The sequence below is a fragment of the Mesoplodon bidens genome, assembly GCF_964165515.1.
Source record: "Mesoplodon bidens genome assembly, chromosome: 3".
Taxonomy (NCBI): Eukaryota; Metazoa; Chordata; class Mammalia; order Artiodactyla; family Ziphiidae; genus Mesoplodon; species Mesoplodon bidens.
This window is the reverse complement of record NC_138178.1, coordinates 112,854,081-112,870,940: the sequence shown is the minus strand read 5'-3', so window position 1 is coordinate 112,870,940 and position 16,860 is coordinate 112,854,081. Positions and strand designations below refer to the sequence as shown.

Below are 16,860 nucleotides of genomic sequence, written 5' to 3'. Positions count from 1 at the left end.
ATATTTTATTCAACAACGGCAGAATACATATTCTTCTCAAACTCACATGGAACATTTACCAAGACAGACCACATTCTGAGCCACAAAACACACCTTAACAAATTTAAAAGAATAGAAATCACACAATGTATGTTCTCAGACCACAATGGAATTAAACTAGATCAATAACAGCTGAAAAATTCCCAAATATTTGGAGATTAAACAACAAACGTCTAAATAACACACAGTTAAAGAAGTATCAAGAGAAAGTTTAAAATATTTTTTTAATTTATTTTTTTAAAGATTTTATTTTTGATGTGGACCATTTTTTAAAGTCTTTACTGAATTTGTTACAATATTGCTTCTGTTTTATATTTTGGCTTTTTGGCCACAAGGCATGTGGGATCTTAGCTCCACGACCAGGGGTTGAACCCACACCCCTGCATTGGAAGGTGAAGTCTTAACCACTGCACCACCAGGGAAGTCCCTTAAAATATTTTAAACTAAATAAAAATGAAAATATAATTTATAAAGATTTCTGAGATACAGCAAAAGTAGTGCTTAGAGGGAAATTTATAGCATTAAATGCCTATATTAGAAAAGAAGAAAGATCTAAAAATCAGTAACCTAAGCTCCTACTTTAGGAAATTGAGAAAAAAAAGAGCAATTTAACTCTAAAACAAGCAGGAAAAAAGAGATAGTAAAAATTAGAACAAAAATCAATGAAACTGAAAACAGAATAATAGAGAAAATCAACTAAATCAACCAGTGCTAAGAGGAGTGTGGTTAATTAATTCAACTGGTTTAGCTTTGGCCAATTCTTTTTCTTTTAATTTTTATTGGAGTACAGTTGATTACATGTTGTGTTAGTTTCTGCTGTACAGCAAAGTGAATCAGTTATACACATACATATACCCACTCTTTTTTAGATTCTTTTTCCATATAGGTCATTACAGAATATTGAGTAGAGTTCCCTGTGCTATACAGTAGGTTCTTATTAGTTATCTATTTTATGTATAGTAGTGTGGATATGTCAATCCCAATCTCCCAATTTATCCCTCCCACCATTTTTCCCCTTGGTAACCATAGTTTGTTTTCTACATCTGTGACCCTATTTCTGTTTTGTAAATAGGTTCATCTGTACCATTTTTTTAGATTCCACAGATAAGTGATATCATATGATATCTGTCTTTCTGACTTACTTCACTCTGTATGACAGTCTCTAGGCCCATCCATGTTGCTGCAAATGGCAGCATTATTTACAGTCGCCAGACATGGGAGCAACCTAAATGTCCATTGAGGGAGGAATGGATAAAGAGGATGTGGTATATATACACAATGGAATATTACTCAGCCATAAAAAGAACAAAATAATGCTTTGGCCAATTCTGAATGAAAAGGAGGAAGATAAGCATGAGTGGTTATGCCAACCATGGAATCTATCACTTAATTCAGGATTTCCTCAACTACTCACTTCTCTGTCATTTGTTCATGTGTTTATTAAGCAAAAATATATTAATTGCCTAGTATGCCACACAATGTATTAATTTCTAGATAATTAAAAGATAAATAAGACTTGGTTCCTACAATAATATAAACAATAATAGCAGCTAACATTTATTGACCCTGTGGCAGCAGTTGTTCAAAGAACTTTTCACCTATTAATTAATTTAAACCTTATCAAACCCAAGGTAGGTATTACTGTTATCTCCATCTCACATATGAAGAAGCTGAGGCATAGAAAAGTTAAATAATTTGCCACAATCACAGAGAAACTAAGTGGCAAAGTCTGGCCCAAGCTCTTAGTCACCACATTCTATTGTAATACTCAAGGAAAGAAAATTCCTCAACTTCTCTTGAAAATTTACTCTGTCTACTGGAAATGCTCACATTAAGGACATGTTTCTTTTTTTTTTTTTTTTTGCGGTACATGGGCCTCTCACCATTGTGGCCTCTCCCGTCGTGGAGCACAGGCTCCAGACGCGCAGGCTCAGCGGCCATGGCTCAAGGGCCCAGCCGCTCTGCAGCATATGGGATCCTCCCGGACCGGGGCACGACCCCGTGTCCCCCGCATCAGCAGGCGGACTCTCAACCACTGCGCCACCAGGGAAGCCCTAAGGACACGTTTCTTATATTTAACCTCAAGACCTTCAACTGTAATTTAAAATTGTTTCTTTCCTTCTTTCTTCCTTTCCCCCTTTCCCTTTCCACCCTCCCTCTGCCCCTCTTTCCCTGTCTTCCTTCCTTTTTTTTGGCTATTATGAGTGGAAACAGGAGAGAGGACATGTAGAGCTGTATATAATGCACTTTCATACATTGAAGAAAAATGGTATGGGATATATGAAAGAAAAATAAATCTATTGGAAACTACTTTTAAAAGAGATTTGGTATTTGAAGCTTGGCTAGAAATACTCTAAAGGAAGAAAGTTGTTTTTGACATGTATAAAGATTTTTTAACAACCATCTCTCTTGTAAGTAATTAAGTATAAGTAATTACATAATTACTTGATTATGTAGCAGCACTAAAATTTTACAGGAGGTTTTTCACTTAAACTCTACCGTTATAAAAATAATTGCCACAAGTCAAAATTATTTTCTAAATGCTGTAATTCTTTCTGCTTTTAATTTTGAGGGGGGTGGAATCTAGGTCTATTTTTGTTTAGCAACCAGAGCCAGAGAAATATGTAATTTAATCATGTGTCACTGTGTTCAGACACTGACTTAAAACTTAGAATAAATCCCTAAATCATGATGCTGAGAAACACTTAGATGGGAAATGAAATTATAAGCCAAGGCATATTCTAGAGAATTTCTTTGGTCATAAATTTCTAAAATCATTAGTCATAATAGGGTGAGAATGCTATTACTTTAGTCACAAAATGGCATTTTAAAATACTTGGTATCTCAAAATGCATCACCAAATAATAAGATTGAGAGATAGAAAAAGCTTTAGAAATAAAGAAGACTCACAAAACAGCATGTTATGTAACCTCTTCTTGAAAGAAACAAGCTTGGGTAACAAAATATGTGGGATTCCCGCCCCCAATTTTCTTTCATTCTTTCTTTCTTTGCTTTTTTTCTTTTTAAAGTGAGCTGTCTCATCATTGCAAATTTTCTCAAGTTCTTAGAACTCTAATTAAAATGTGGTAATTGGTTATGTTACCTCAATTACCATGATGCATGGACATTGATGCAAAGCGACACCAATTGAATCCCTTGGGTGTTTTACCCTGGGGCCATCCCATTTATCGTGGCCTTATTATTTTCAATTATGTGGCTAGATGTGTTGCATACTTTCAAGGCCAATAAATATGCAGGGGTTTTCTGAACACAAGGTTCTGTTTTCAATGCTAGAGCTCTGGAGTGACATGGCAAAAGGAAAAAAATATTTTTGTGAAGAATAAAAACTTAAAACTCTAAATACACTAAGAATTCAAAGGCACCCTTGCTGAAATAAAGGTATTTCAAAGGAATCCAGGTTACTTCTTTTTAAAACACTTGTATGGAAAGCAAGAATGATTTATTTGCTACTGATAACTACTTCTTCTAGGTAAGAAAATACTGATGGGACCATTCAGAGGCCTTATATGATGAGTTAGACAGGAGATGAAACTGAGATAGAAAAGACAAAAGTTTTCTTCCTCTTTAGATAAAGGTTTGGGTTTTGAAAAGAGCTAAGCATAGCTATACTGAGTACTTTACAGACATACCATATAAGCATAATAGTATTTTACAGAGGACTGTCCCCAGCATGAAGGTGATGGTAAGAGCACCCTGAAATGGTTACAGCATATAGTGTTTCCTAATGGGACACTACTGGTGTCTGTGGGAGACAAGCCATAGATTGCTCTATGCCTAGCTGTTGTCATCCCACATCCACCCATTCAATGCTAGTGGTGTCCTCAGGTATTATGAATGACTCCTGGATATTTCTCCACAATAAATCTAGGAGTGAATTAGGACATTATTTGGGGACATCATCAATAAATACACTTTGACACTTTGTCAAACGAGTTTCATTTACTGAGAATGATCCCTATATCTTCACCAGGTTTTCTTTTTTAAAAAAAATAATCACACTCTCAGATTTCTGAAAACCAAAGAACATCGTCTGTCCTTTCACTTATTAATTTGTCTTGATTTATTTTGAGTATTTTCAAATAGGTACAGCATCCATCCATATGCTGCAGATGATAGAAGAAACTGAGTTGGTAAAAGGAGGAGCTGTACTGTACAAAGTTGTTTATTTTTTTTTGTGTGTGTGTGTGGTACGCAGGCCTCTCACTGCTGTGGCCTCTCCCGTTGCGGAGCGCAGGCTCCGGACGCACAGGCTCAGCGGCCATGGCTCACTGGCCCAGCTGCTCTGCGGCATGTGGGATTCTCCCGGACCGGGGCACGAACCCGTGTCCCCTGCATCGGCAGGCGGACTCTCAACCACTGCGCCACCAGGGAAGCCCATGTACAAAGATCTTTTAAAGACTGGCAGAACAGGTATATTTATGACAGAATCCCAAACTTTACTGCCAAATCAACACCCAAAGAGCCTTATATTTGCAACACTTTGAAAATACTTTTCCATCTAAGCCTCATACATGTACTAAATGTCAGACAATTTTTCCCTTCATTTTTATCTTTGGATTCAACAGCAAACTCAAAAGAGTTTTACATAAAATCATTCTAATACTTTTAGAAGTATTTTTGGAGTAAAAAGTGTTGACTATAACAAATTTATGGTTACCAAAGGGAAAGGTGGGGGGGGTGATAAATTAGGAAGTTGGGATTAACATGTACACACTACTATATATAAAACAGATAACCAGCAAGCACCTACTGTATAGCACAGGGAACTCAGGGAACTGTACTCAACATTTTGTAATAACCTAACAGGGAAAAGAATCTGAAAAAGAATATACCTGAATCACTTTGATGTACACCTGGAACTAACACAATATTGTAAATGAACTATACTTCAATAAAAAATTATATCGATAGACCCTTTAAGAGCTGAAAGGCCTAGAATCAGGTATGCATGGATCCAGATCTTCTTCCTCCACTTACTAGCTCTATGACCTTGCACAATTTACTTAATCTTTCAAAAATTTAGTTTCTTCAAGTTGTTATGAATATTAAATGAGATAATGTATGAAAAATGGTAACCCAGTGACCAGGACATGGTACACGTTCAATACTGCTAGCAAATAACAAACAGTCCTGTCCTCATAGTGAGTAATCCTTATACTACTTTGCTTTTTAGAGGGATCTTTGCCAGACAATCAAACAAACAAAATTAACACGAGAAAATAAACTGAGAAATACATTTCCTTAAGATATATAAAACTTTCTTGTGTTAGCAACTTTGTGAATTCCCCTGAGGGAACGGATCTATATTAGACTGAACCTGTCTGGTAGAGAGAAGTTTATTGAGACAGCACTTGAAAAAAGAAATTTGATTTGTGATACATACAAATCACTTCTGGAAAACTGGCTTTCTTGAGACAAATTCCATGAATGTCAGGAGTTTCTGTGAAGAATGTGTAAATTTAATAAGCAGCTCAAATACCTAGAGGAAATGCTTAAATAAGTGTTAATGAGCTATCAGTGGTCAACCAACACACATGGCAGCCCCAATTCTCTTTTCTAGTTTTTCTAGTACTTTGAATGGGAAAATGCTTATTTACTCCTCTTTCTTAAGGTTCTTATTTTTAAAAAGTATCGCTTTTCTTAGCCCACTTAGATATGGTTGATTTTGCACAATGAAAACTTCTTTAGATATCACCTATGATAATGAAGAAATTTGATCCATGATTTCCTAAACTGTATTGGAAAAATGGGATTACTTAATTTCAAAATCTACTAGGCTCAATTTGTATTTATAAAAGTCCTATTACTATACTTGATTTGAAAAGAAAAGTGGTGGCATACACACCACCCTTATCATTAAAGGAGGCTTCATCTTAGAGAGACAATTTAGGATGTTGATTCAGCACACTGACCCTGGAGTGAAAATGCCAAAATGCCTATGTTTGAATGCCAGATCAGTTACAAACTAGCTGGGTTCCTTTGGACAAGTTGCTGAAATCTTCTTTGCCTCAATGTGTAAAATTAAGAGAATAATACTACATATATCATATGGTTATCAAAAGTTTTAAATGACTTAAAATGTAAATCACTTAGAAAAGTGCCTGACACATATTAAGTGCTGTGTTAGCTATTATAATTACTACTATTATTATTTTGGTTCTTCAGAAAATGATTGATTATTTTTATTTACTTACTCCCAGGCAAGGATTCTCACTGTCAGGCTTCAAGGTAATCTATCCACCCATTTGTAATTACATGTAAAATTCTGTATCTGCCCATGTGTTTGTTTGTTTGCTTTTTTGCAGTACGTGGGCCTCTCACTGTTGTGGCCTCTCCTGTTGCAGAGCACAGGCTCCAGACGCGCAGGCTCAGCGGCCATGGCTCACGGGCCTAGCCACTCTGCAGCATGTGGGATCTTCCCGGACTGAGGCACGAACCTGTGTCCCCTGCATCAGCAGGCGGACTCTCAACCACTGCGCCACCAGGGAAGCCCCGCCCATGTGTTTTTTAAACCATTTTATTGAGAAATAAGTGGCATAAAATAAACTGCATGACTTAAAATGTACAATTTTATATGTTTTGACATATGAATACACACACAAAACCATCATACTATCAAGATCATGGATATATCTATCACTCCAAAAAGCTTCTTCTTTACGTTTTATGATTCTTCCAGTGGTCAGAAAGATTTTACCCTATAATATTTTTTCTAAATTTTTACATCTTACATTTAGGTTTATGACCCATTTGGACTCATTTTTGTATATGGTGCAATATATTGTTCAATTTCATATTTGTGCATATGGATATTCAGTTAGTCCAGGATTATTTGTTGAAAGACTATCCTTGGAATTGCCTTTGCACCTTTGTCAAAAACCAATTAACCATTTATGTGGAGCTCTAGTTCTGAAATATCTATCCTGATCTATTTCTTGGCTTTGATACTAATGCCATATTCTCTTGACTACTATAGCTTTATTGCAAGTCTTGAAATTAGGAGATGTAAGTCCTCCAACTTTATTTATCTTAAAAAAAATTTTTTTGGACTACATTTAAAATAGATAACCAACGAGGACCAAGTGTATAGCACAGGGAACTCTGCTCAGTATTCTGTAATAACCTAAATGGGAGAAGAATTTGAAAAAGAATAGATACAAGTATATGTATAACTGAATCACTTTGCTGTATACCTGAAACTAACACAACATTGTTAATCAACTATGCTCCAAAACAAAATAAAAATTTAAAATAAATTAAAATAAATTTAAATTTAAAATAAAATAAAATAAAATAAAACTGTTTTGGCTATTCCAGTTTCTTTGCATTTCCATGTGAATTTTAGAATCAGCTTATAAATTTCTACCAAAAACATAACTGGGATTTTCATTTGTATTACATTGACTTTATAGATAAATCTGGGGAGAATTGATATCTGAATAGTATTGTGCTTAAGGAAACAATTCTATTTACCATCACATCATAAAGAATAAAATACCTAGGACTAAACCTACATAAGGAGACAAAAGACCTATACTCTTATACACTGATAAAAGAAATTGAAGATGACACATACAGATGGAAAGATATACTATGTTCGTGGATTGGAAGAATCAATATTGTCAAAATGACTATACTACCCAAGGCAATCTACAGATTCAATGCAATCCCTATCAAATTACCAGTGGCATTTTTCACAGAACTAGAGCAAAAAAAAAAAATTAAATCTATTTATAAATACAAAAGACCCCAAATAGCCAAAGCAATTCTGAGAAAGAAAAATGTTGCTGGAGGAATCAGATTCCCTAACTTCAGACTATACTACAAAACTACAGTAATCAAAACAGTATGGTACTGGCACAAACACAGAAACACTGATCAATGGAACAGGATAGAAAGCACAGAAATAAACCCATGTACCTATGGTCAATTAATCTACGACAAAGAAGGCAAGCATATACAATGGAGAAAAGACAGTCTCTTCAATAAGTGGTGCTGGGAAAACGGGACAGCTACATGTAAAAAAATGAGATTAGAACATTCTCTAAAACCATACACAAAAATAAACTCAAAATGGATTAAAGACCTAAATGTAAGGCCAGACACTATAAAACTCTTAGAGGAAAACATAGGCAGAACATTCTTTGACATAAATTGCAGCAATATCTTTTTTGATCCACCTACCAGAGTAATGAAAATAAAAACAAAAATAAATAAATGGGACCTAATTAAACTTAAAAGCTTCTGCACAGCAAAGGAAACCACAAGCAAATGAAAAGACAACCCACAGAATGGGAGAAAGTGCAAATGAAGTGACCGATAAGGGATTAATCTCCAAAATATACAAACAGCTCATGCAGCTCTATGTCAAAAAAAAAAAAAAAAGCCAATCAAAAAATGGGCAGAAGACCTAAATAGACATTTCTCCAAAGAAGACATACAGATGGCCAAAGAGCACATGAAAAGATGCCCAACCTCACTAATTATCAGAGAAATGCAATCAAAACTACAATGAGGTATCATCTCAAACTGGTCAGAATGGCCATCATCAAAAAGTCTACAAACAATAAATGCTGGAGAGGGTGTGGCAAAAAGGGAACCCTCCTACACTGTTGGTGTGAATATAAATTGGTACAACCATTATGGAGAACAGTATGGAGGTTCCTTAAAAAACTAAAAATAGAACTACCATATGATCCAGCAATCCCACTCCTGGGCATGTATCTGGAGAAAAACATAATCCAAAAAGATAATGCACCCCAGTGTTCACTGTAGCACTATTTATAATAGCAAAGACATGGAAGCAAGCTAAATGTCCACCGACAGAGGAATGGATAAAGAAGATGTGGTATATATATACAGTGGAATATTAGCCATAAAAAAGAATGAAATAATGTCATTTGCAGCAACATGGAGAGACCTAGAGATTATCATACTAAGTGAAGTAAGTCAGACAAAGATAAATATCATATGTTATCACTCATATGTGGAATCTAATTTTAAAAATGATACAAATGAACTTATTTACAAAACAGAAACAGACTTACAGATATCGAAAACAAAGTTATGGTTACCAGAGGGGAAACGTGGTGGAGGAGGGATAAATCAGGAGGTGGGATGAACGTACATACACTACTATATATAAGATAGATAACCAAAAAGGACCTACTGTATAGCACAGGAAACTCTACTCAATATTCTGTGATAAACTGTATGAGAAAAGAATCTAAAAAAGAATGAATATATGTGTACATATAACTGAATCACTTTGCTGTACACCTGAAACTAACACAGCACTGTAAATCAACAATACTCTAGTAAAATTAAAATAAATAATAATAATAATATTGTGCTTTCTGATCTATGAACACAGTATAGCATATAGTGTATAGTATAGTGTTCATCACTCACTTATATAATTTCAGTAATATTTTGTAGCAATATTTTGTTTTCAGCATATAGGTCTTCCATATTTTTATTAGATATATCCCTAAACATTTCATATTTTTGCTGCTATTGTAAATGATATTGTTTTTAATTTCAATTTCTGATTGTTAATTGATAGTACATAAAAATACAACTGATATTTATATATTGATCTACAGCCTTGTTAAATCCTTTATTAGCTCTAGGATCTTTTTTGGAGATTCCATAGCATTTTCTATATAGATGACCATAGAGTTTATGAGTAAGATAACTGTGCTTCTTAATTTCCAAGCCGCATGTCTTTAATTCCTTTTTCTTGCTTTATTTCACTCACTAAAACTTCCAGTGCAATGCTGAATAGAAATGGTGAAAATGGACATCCTTCTTACCATGTTCCTCTTATGTTAGAAGAAAAGCGTTCAGTGTTTTACCACTAAGTATGATGTTACCTGTAGATTATTTGTATATGTCCTTTATTAAGTTGAGGAAGTTCCTACTTTATTCTTAGGTTTCTGAGCTTTTATCAGGAAGGATGTAGGATTTTGGCAAATGCTTTTTCTGCATACCCTGGAACGTAGTTTTCCTTTCTCTTTGTGGTGAATCACACTGATTTCTTTTCAAACTAATTTTGCATTTCTAGACCTCACATGGTCATAATGTGTTATCTATTTTATATACCGTTGATTATTTGATAAAATTTGGTTAAGAATCTGTTTATCTATATTCATGAGGGATACTGGTCAGTAGTTTTCTTGTAATGTCTTTGAGTAATGCTGAGTTGGGAAGAATTTCTTCCTTTTCAATTTTCTGGAAGATTTTGCATAAAATTAGTATAATTTCTTCCTTAACTATTTGGGAGACTTTACCCACAAAGCTGTCTAGGCCTGGAGTTTTCTTGGTAGGGAAATTTTAAGCTAATGATTTAATTTATTTAGCAGATATGGAGCTATTCAGGTTGTGTATTTCCTTTTGAGTAAATGTCTACTGTTTACAACTTTTAAGGAATTTGTATATTTTATTTAAATAATTGAATTTAATGGCATAAAATTATTCATAGTATTTCCTTTACATTCTTTTATATTAGTAGAATTTGTAGTGATGTCTATCTCTTACTCCTGATAATCATTATTTGTTTCTTTTCTCCTTTTTCCCTGATCGGTCTTGCTAGAGCTTTATTAGTTTCATTGATCTCAAAACAAAAAACACCCAGCTTTCTTCCTCATTAACTTTTTTCTATTGTTTCTTCTGTTTTTAATTTCAATGACTTCTGCTCTAAACTTTATTATTTACTTTCTTCTACTTACTTTGTGTTTAATTTGTCTTTCTCTAGTTGCATAAATGTGAAAACCAAGATTATTATTTTGGTGGCAAATTTGTGTTGGTACAAATTTTAATATTTTTTCTATTTCTATTCAGTTCAAAATAATCTCTAATTTCCCTTTTTCATTTCTTCTTGGTCCCAGGAGTTGTAGATAAGTGTGTTATTTAGTTTCCTTATATTTGAGGACTTTTCCAATATATTTCTAATATTTATTTCTAAACTAATTCCATTATAGTCAGAGAACAGGGTGTAATAAGAATGTTTTTTAAGTTTGAGACTTGCTCTGTGGCTCAGAAGAGAGTCAATTTTGGTAGATGTTCTGTCAACACTTGAAAAGGATGTATATTCTCCTGTTGTTGGGTGGAGTGTTTTAAATGTCAATTAGGTCAAGTTGATTTATGGTGTGATTCAAGTTTTTTATATCCTTACTGATTTTCTGTCTACTTGTACTATCGATTATTGAGAAAAGTATTGGAATCTCTGCCCCAAATTGTATATTCTTATCTTCTTGTAATTGTATCAGTATTTGATTTATGAATTTGTAAGTTTTGTTACTACAGCACAAACATTTAGTAATGTTGTGTCCTCTTGATTAATTAGCACTTTATCACTGAGAAATATTTTTCTTTATACCTTGTAATATTCTTTGCTCTGAACTCTAATTTGTTTAATATTAATATGGACACTCCAACTCTCTTTTGATTGCATTAGCTTAATATATATTTTTCCATCCTTTTACGTTTAACTTAATTTTTCTTTATAATTAAAATGGAAACATATAGTTCAGTCTTGCTTTTTTAATGCAATCTGTTAATTACTGCCTTTTAATTGGGGTTTTTAGTCCATTTATGCTTAACAGAATTATTGATGCATTTGGTTCAGTTTCCTATCTATTACATCTGTTCTTTATTCTTATTTTTCCTCTTTTTCTGCATTGTGTGTGATATTTTAAAATGATTTCCTTTCCTTTGTTGGCCTATTTGTTATAGCTTCTTGTGTTTTTAAAGAATCATAGTATGTATTTTATCTTATTTATCTTTAAGTGATTCTATACCACTTATCCATCTTTAAGTGATTCTATATATCTTTAAGTGATACTATACTTAATATACGAACCATACAATAGTATAGTTCCATTTCCTGGCCTTTGTGATATTTTTGTCATATGTTCTACTTCTACATATGTTATAAATCCCATAATACATTGTTATTATCTTGCTTTAAACAACCTATTATCATTTAAAGAGATGTAAATAAGATGAAAAAAGACAGTTCATATTAACCCACACAGTAAGTATTTCTAGTGCTTTTCATTTCTCTGTGCAGACTCAGGCTTCCACTAATAACATTTTCTTTTTTCCTATAAGGGTTTCCCTTAACATTTCTTGCAGTTCTGCTGCTGATGGTTTTTTTTAAGTTTTGATATCTGAAAACCATTTATTTTTGTTTTCCTTTTTGAATAGTATTTTCTCTGTGTATAGAATTCTGGGTTATTTTCTTCCAATACTTTAAAGATGTTGTTCCACTATATTCTGACTTGTATTATTTCTGAAAAAAGTATGCTATAACTCTTCCTTCTTATTCTTCTGTATATAATGTATCTTTTTCCTCTAGATACTCTAAAGATACTCTTACTACTGGTTTTAATCAATTTGAACAGAATACCCCTTGGTGTAGTTTTTTCATGTTTCTTGTGCTTAAGGTTTGTTGACATTCTGGATCTGTGGGTTTATACTTTTCATCAAATTTGGAAAATTTGGGCCATTATTTCTTCAAAAATTGTTTCTCCCTCTGCCCTTTTCTCAGGGATTCCAATTACATATACATCAGGCTGCTTGAAGTTATCTCAGAGCTCACTAATGCTATGCTTTTGTTTTTGTCTTTTTTTTTCCTCTTTGTTTCATTTTTGACAGTTTCTATCACTATGTTTTCAGGTTTATGAATTGTTGCTTCCACACTGCTTGGTTGTTAATACCATCCAGGGTATTTTTTATCTCAGTCATTATAGTTTTCATCTGTAGAAGTTTGATTTTAGACAGATATCTTCAATGTCTCTACTAAATAAGCTCAATGTACTTTCTAGTTTCTTGAACATATGCAATGCAAGAAGAAAAACTTTTAATGTTCTTGTCTATTAAATCTATAATATGTCATTTCTGGATTTGTTTCTATTAATTGAATTTTCTCCTCATTTTCAAAGATATTTTACTTCTTCTTTGCACACTGGAAGCTTTTGACTGGATGCCAGACACTATAAATTTTACCTTGCTGGATGCTGGATACTTAGATGCTTATAAGCATTCTTGAGTTTTGAACTGGGATATAGTTAAATAACTTTGAAAGGGTTTGATCCTTTCAGGTCTTGCTTTTAAGCTTTTTGGGCAAGACTAGGGTATTATTTAATCTAATTTTGTCGCATTACTAAGGCAACACTGTTCTTGATACTGTGTCACATGCCCTGTGAATAATAAGGATTCTACTGTGACTGATGGGAAAAGGAACTATTCCCAGCTGTGTATGAGCTCCAGGGATTGTTCCCTCTACTTTTTCAGGTGGTTTCTTCTGCTGAAGATTTAAAAGGATCCCTCTGCATAGCTCTAGAGTCATCTCTCTGTGCAGCTCTCTCCTCTCTGGTACTAAGCCTTATAGCAACTTTAGCTGCCTTGTCCTCCTCAGACTCCCAGACCTGTCCCCTCAACCCAGGGATAATGCTAGGCTCTGCATGGATTTCCTCTTTGCACACTGTGACCTGAAAACTCTGTCTAGGCAGAAATTTGAGTAATCATAGTATCACTTCAGTCATTTCACATCTCTCATTGCCTGGTATCCAAGGTCTTAAAATTGTGATTTTACCCAGCTTTTAAATTGTTTCAGGTAGAATGGTCCTGGTTCTTTACTCAATCCTGGCTGGAAGTGGAAGTCTGCCCATGTATTTTTAGAGGAAGAAGGTCTATAGCCTTCATCAATAAGTTACCTTCTCCTTGCTAATGATTAATCTGAGTAGATGTATAAATTATTGGTATGGATTCTTGGTGTTTCCATGGTTGTCTCATATATTTTAATTTGCATCTATTGTAGGAAGTGAGATTCAAACTTTTAATAGAAAAAATCCTGGTTCTCTATAATTAACACATCACAAATTCAGAATGCTATTTTGGCAAGTGGGACGATCTAAGGTAATTCAGGCACATGGTATTGCCAGCCAAAATGTGGAGCCTGAATCATAGAAAGAAGGCAGGAGACTAGAAATAAAAATATATGATTCACACGAAAATTAGAATTAAAGTGTAAAAAGTATAGACAGAGATCATTTTTTACAGGTAACACAAAAATAAACCAAATAAGTCTGGGAAAGGAGCTTGAATGTAGAAAGAACAAGGTGTAGTGTCAAATAATTATGCAATTTCAAATCTTGATGATAAGGGAGAAAGACGCTTTTGGGTTTTGTCTGTTTTAACCCCCAGAATTTAATATAAGATCTCTTGCTTTCTTCCAGTTAAAAAAGAGAGAGAGAGATTCATTATTTACCTAGTTAGGAGAAATAGAGAAGCTTGCTTAATTGATATTTGTACATTTATCTGAATTCCCCTGAATACTATGGAAAGAGTTTCCATATTTTTGTCAGTATTAACTGTAAGCTTGAAGCCCATAATTACCTCAATAGACCTAGCATCATAGTTATTTGCATGTTTGTATTAACTATACTTTTGGAGGAGAAGGAGGATATCTTGTTTACCTTTAAATCTCTAACACTGATTACTATAGAGCAACACTTAGAGAAAATTCACTTATTTAACAAATACTATGGAGTACCTGTTAAGTCCTGCATACTATGTAGGGCTTTTAGGAATGTAAAGGTGAGCAGAAACTGGCGTGTGGCTGCCTTCTTCAGACTAGTGAAGAAGACCAACAGTAATTAAATCATCACACAAACAGATGTAACATGAAAAATGAGGAGCACTGGATAGATGATTAGGTGACATCTCTTATACAAGCTATTTCCAAAGTGACTAAGAAAATTCTACAACACGGAGATAGAATTAGAGCTTCTAATTCTAAGTGCCAGAACCTAGCTCACACTTTCAGAATGACTTTATTCAATACCTCATAGAGAATTTCCTTCAGAAATAATTTGAAGAAAAGAGAGTATACCATGGAGGACTTCATATCATACTTTAAAACTTGGAAAAACTGACCCTACTAGGCAAGAAGAAAGGTTAAAAGGCATCTCCTTGGTGATCTCATGAAGGTGAAATATTCAAATAGGAACATAACACTCAAAGCCATTTTGTGAGAATATGAACATTGAGAATTAATATAGAAATAGTAATTCCAAATCAAATGCCAGAATGAAAAAAAATTTATCAATTGAAAGCTTGTATTCATTCATTTAGCAAATGTCTATTAAACATCTACTATATGCAGGAATGTCTCAGGCCCTGGAAATATAGCAGTGAGAGTCCCTGTACACAAGAAGGGGATGGCATGGGGGTGGGGACATAGGATAAAAAAGCAAACAGACCACTTAGAGGCTTCTGAGTCTCTACAAAGGCAGCTTCCCACATTGGTAAAATACTTGTTTGCCCATCAAAGCAACTTGGACTCTTTACCCAACCAACAAAGATCAGAGCAAGAAATATCTCCAATGTAATGAGGTACATGGTGTTCATTATATTGCTGGCATTAGTGCCACTCGCTACTCTTCTATCTCTTTCTCGAGTGATTTTCAATCTTGATTAGCCCAGAGGACCTTATTTGCTACCTCCATCCCAGAAAACCTAACATTCAGCAGCCAACCTAAAGAAAAGGGGGTGCTCTGTTCATCTTCAATTTTTATCTACCTCTCTGTAGTAGCTTGAGCCTCTAAGAAGCAGCCAGGGTTTCAAAGCTAAAGCTTACCCCTTTACCACAGAAGTAGGATAAAAATGTCTACAGCTAGTCTGCAGAGATCCAGTTCTGCATCCCTCATCATATAATTTCAAATAAATCTCCGAAGAAACCCAGTTTTGTTTCCTCCAAAGCAGCTTGAATGCTTCCAAAATGTTAAGAGCTTCTCCAGGTGCAGTTGGTTTTTGTGTAAATTTTATTATCACCACTACTATGCTTAGATGTTTCAAACTATAGAATAAAAAATAACCTCTTCTATGCTTTCAAACACTCAGAGAAAAAGAAAGAAAGGAAGAGAGAAAAAGAAAGAAAAGAAAGGACTCTAGCTAAATAGCTTCACAACAAATAGGTCATTTCAAGAAAAGACATCCAATTATATAGAATCTGATTACTGGTAATAACTTGGAAGTCTTAAGAAATTTAATGACTTCAGCACAAAACAATTAAAGTGAACTACTGAGGATAAAATCACCCCCTAGACTCAACATAACTACAGATGCAAAAAGAGTGAGAAGGCTTACTGCTTCATTGTCCCTTCTGTTCCCCGTCCCCAATGCCAAACACATCAGATAACCTAAATATTTAGGTTTTGTTAAAATTAGAATTCATAGGAGAATGCTATTTTTCAGTGGCAGGATTATTATACTTGATTTTACAATTTTGAATCTTGAACTTTCCAAAGACATAGAACTGATAATATAAATATACAAGAAAAAATTTCCATTGTATGTATGTATGTATGTGTGTGTGTATTTCATTTATGTAAGTCAAACATGAGAATTAGGCCTTCAACTAACAGACACTAACTTCAAGGTCATTTGGGGAATGTAATCTTTTTATCAATAAATCCTCTCCCTTAAGGTTTTCTGGACAAGTGTGTATTCTACATTATAATAAAACAACTCTAGTTATATATATATATATTTCCTTCATCTAACAACAGCTTGAATTTACAGTCAATTTGGAAAATTCTTAAACGGGGTCCCAACCTCTACCTCGAGCACTGCATTAAAACTCTCTCACTGCATTAAGGAAACTTGCTAGTTCTCAGCAATGCAACTGTATTGGAAGGAGCTCTAAGCAGGAGCAACGGAGATTGTTTTACACGTGGATGGTGTTAATTCATATCATGTAAAGAAAAGGTAAACTGTATACTTTGTTGCCTT

The 16,860-nt window shown here is 34.1% G+C and overlaps 1 protein-coding gene across 4 annotated transcripts in view; it reads right to left on the bottom strand.

The window, feature by feature from the left end:
- Positions 1 to 16,860, bottom strand: part of AKAP6 (A-kinase anchoring protein 6) — a 595,645-nt gene that overhangs the window by 39,101 nt on the left and 539,684 nt on the right. The gene's annotated exons all lie outside the window — the stretch shown is intronic.